This window comes from Lagopus leucura, unplaced genomic scaffold, assembly GCF_019238085.1.
Source record: "Lagopus leucura isolate 7727_CA_CO unplaced genomic scaffold, USGS_WTPT01 Super-Scaffold_100016, whole genome shotgun sequence".
In the NCBI taxonomy this organism is placed as follows: domain Eukaryota; kingdom Metazoa; phylum Chordata; class Aves; order Galliformes; family Phasianidae; genus Lagopus; species Lagopus leucura.
Window position 1 is genome coordinate 2,275,653 of NW_024962270.1, and position 3,669 is coordinate 2,279,321.

A 3,669-nucleotide genomic window follows, 5' to 3' on the forward strand; every position below is an offset into this window, starting at 1 on the left:
GCAGTAGTTCTGCTCGAGGAAAGTTGTTTGCCCAGACTATTCCCTGTGCTGCAAACTGCAAGGGTCAGGAAAGGTTTACACAAGCCCTGGGACTGAAGGAGACCTCAGCATGGGGAGGGGAGAGCAGTTGTGTGCCCATTCACAGGGGTAGCGTGCCCCATAGGCGCACACCCACGTGCTGCTGCCCCTTGGCTTCCACATCCAGCAGCAAAGCAAACAAAGCACAGCACGTAAATGTGGCTGGAAACGCTGAGCTCCAAACGACAACACAGCACAAAGCCTCCAGCCCTGCCCTTGGCAGAGAATCTGATGTGTTTAACAGCCCCCCACAGGCTGCAGATAAATGCCCGCCTATGCTGCCAGCATTCCTTGAAAACTTATATTGTTGCTGGAAAGAGAGGTGGAAACCTTTGTCAGCATTGCCTTTTCAGAATGCAGCTGGGGAGCCAACAGATGGGTCCATTTCTGCAGGGCTCTGGTGCATCATCCTTTATAAATGGGAGTCACCTTTGCGATTTTCCATGTACAGGGAGAAGCGTTTTGGCCCCTGCCAAAGGCCAGCGTGCAGGCTGACACGGCCACCCCTCTTCACCTGACAGCTGAACCCTCCCCACAGCTGCTTTTTGAAGGTGGGAACAATCCTTAGTGAGATCCTCTCTCAAAGTGCAGGTTCTGGTGTCACTCAGGAAAATCTGAGTGGCGGTGATGCCTCGAATAACACGGTCACTGTAACTGCTCGCAGGCTTCTTTGGCACTGGCCCTTCAGCAGGTGATTTTCTAGCTTTTGAAACTCTTTTTTGATCCAGGTTTGCTGGTGGCATTGTAGGGCTGTGCTACAGACGTATTTTGACATTAAAGGGTGGAAAATGGAGTAGGGTGGCAGCAGCCACAGCCCTTTTCTTGTCTTACTGCCTGCCTGCTGCGCTCAGAACCTCCTCCTACATCCTTGGCTGGCGGCACAGCTGCTGATGGAAAAGGGTCCATTGATGCCCATTGGCAGCAATGTAACCCCTCTCTGTAGTGTGTGTATATGTACAATGCCCAGACCACAGCAACTGGAAGAATTACACTGTATGCAAAGATGGGTTTTACTGCAGAAAAAGTGGGGCCCTCTGCTTAGCAGTTTATCACCTGCTGAGAAAAATCAAACAAACCCAAAGCTGCACCTGGATGGGTTTGCTGCCTGCAGTGCACTGCTTTAGCATCTCCAGCTAGCAAGGCTGTGGTCAAGTAATGTTTTTTTTGAAGATGAGCACATGAATGGGCCTTTGCTGGGCTGCTGGTCCACCCCAGAGAGGTGGAAACGTACAGCCCTCGCCTCCTGTTGATGTTTGCTGGCTGCAAGGAGGGCTGAACGCTGCTCCTCAGGCTCTGCTTTCTGCTTGACCAACGCCTGTGCTTTGCAGAGGTGCACCTGGCACAGAGCCTGACAGCCCAGCAGTCTCCACATTAAACTCCATGGAAAAAGGGTTTACATCACTGACGCTTTAACCACACCGTTACAAAATCCCCAAAGCCCCACCCTTCCTTACTCCCTGAGAGGAATGACTCTGAAATACTTCAGCTTTTCCATTACTTCTCCTGCCTGGCGATGTGTTGCTGAGGCCTGCCTGCAGGTGAGGCTCAGCTGTTGTGGGTCCAGCTTGGCCAGAGTTGTTCCCAGGGCCGCAAAATGGCAGGCATGGAGACTGCTGTGCCTTCTCCCTTGCTTTGTGCCTTCTCTTTTTCCACCAGAGGAATGTTTCCTGCTCTCAGGCACTGGTGGCACAAGGGGGCTGTGTTTGCGCCAAGCCCCCATGTGGCTGCCCTCCCTCAGGCTGCAGTGTTGCAAGGGAAAAAGGGCTTTTCCAGGATTTTTGGAAGGAAAGAATAATGCTGCTTCTGAGAAAGGGTGTTTGCCTGGGGAGAGTCAGTGAGGGGAACTGATAATTGCCCCACCTGGAGTGAGCAGCTGTGAGGGGAAGGAAGGGAGGAGGCAGGAGATGGCTGGATGCTGCCTGGGCTATGGCTGCCGGGTTTTTGCATGCTGTGAGGACAGGATGTCTGTGCTGGCCTGGAGAGCTGTTCTGGCTCAGTTTGGTAGAGGACAGGTGTCGGTGATGGCCCTGTCCCCACAGATGGAGTGGCTGTTATTGGTGCTGATGTTAGCTCTGGCCTTGGGATGCCACGACAAGTGAAAATCAGGAGGATAGCCAAGCCCACCCAAGGGGTGCATGACCCTCATTCTGCACGGATGCGCCTCAAAATGTTTCTTTTGGTGTGCAAAAACGGACCTGATTACATAGAAGATTCCTCACTCTGCAGCTGCTGAGAGATTGAATTAAAGCAGGCTGGAGATCTACAATGTCTGAGATCTACACCATCCATTCCGGACGAGCTCCCTGCTCTCAGGTAAGCCCTTTGCTGTGGCCTTGGGGCAGCCTGCTGCTCCCTGGGGCTCCTTCCAGCGCTGCTCTGCCCTGCAGCAGCTTTATGAGCTCCGCTATTTCCAAATAAAGTTTCCCAGCAGTTAGCTTTTGGGTGAGTAATTCAGCCGACTCAGTTTGAAGTGCTTCATAGTTCATTTTGTTTGGATAGCTAGTCAGGGATACATTGGATTCCCTTTTTTTTCTTTTTGTTTTTTTTTTAAGTTTTACTGTGTTTGCCAAAAATCAATGCGCCCAATAACCAGCGATGTTCCTCACCAAGCAGTGGTGATAGCACTCAGAGCTGTCTCAACTCTGTGAAATGAATTGTGTCATTTTTGCAGTGCATTCTTGCTCAGGACAGAGCTTTGGCAGAGGCTTTTATAGCGCTATATTGTATCATCTGCAATTCTAACTGGAGTGCTTCTTCCTTGACTTTAGTCATATGCTGTCTATGCTCTCTAGATTATCTTCTGTTTAATTCCAAGCAGAATTAAGCTGCTATTTTGATGCATATGAGATTAAGAGTGCTTTAAGTCCTTCTGTGTCAGGTATACCAGTTGCTTTAAATCTTCAGATTTAAGGTCTGATCCTGCAAATGCTGACATGTTGTTTGGTTGTTCAGCTGCTACTCCATTAGGCGATAGACATAGGACGAATGCTGTCAGATTTGCCTACTTTGGTGCAGGTTCAACAGGCGAATGTGTTTAAATGCAAGAATGATTTGCTACCTGATAGTTCTTTTTCTCATGTCTTTGAAGAAAATACTCATCTTCTGGCATCACTTGAGCTGTGCTCTTCTGGCTGTGTTCCTCCCCTCCCTGCAGGCTGCTGCCTTGATGCACATCCCTCCTGTTTGTTTTCTGTCCTGAATCTCTATCTATGTACCCAGTGGTGACACAAGGCATGGCAGGAGATGTTTTAGATATGGGAGGGGGTTGCTTGGACAGAATGAGAGTCTGAAAACAAATCTCCCCCCATACAAAGATTTGGTGCTGCATTTTTTGTGCATGGAGAGCTCTGGAATCACCGTGGGGTAATAGTACTTTGCCCAGCCTGGTAAATCCCGTGGTCCCAGCAGCTTTGCTGCTGCAGGGGAGCGATGCTGGCAAAATGCCATTGCTGGTTGGGTTTTTCCCCAAAAAGTGCTGGTGCAGAGGCCCTGGGAGGAGCAGGCTGTTCCCCCCACCTCCAGCTGCTCCCTGGGCAGGACCGGTGCTATTGGCTGGATTAATTTTTTGCAACGCGCCTCCCTGCTATAAGT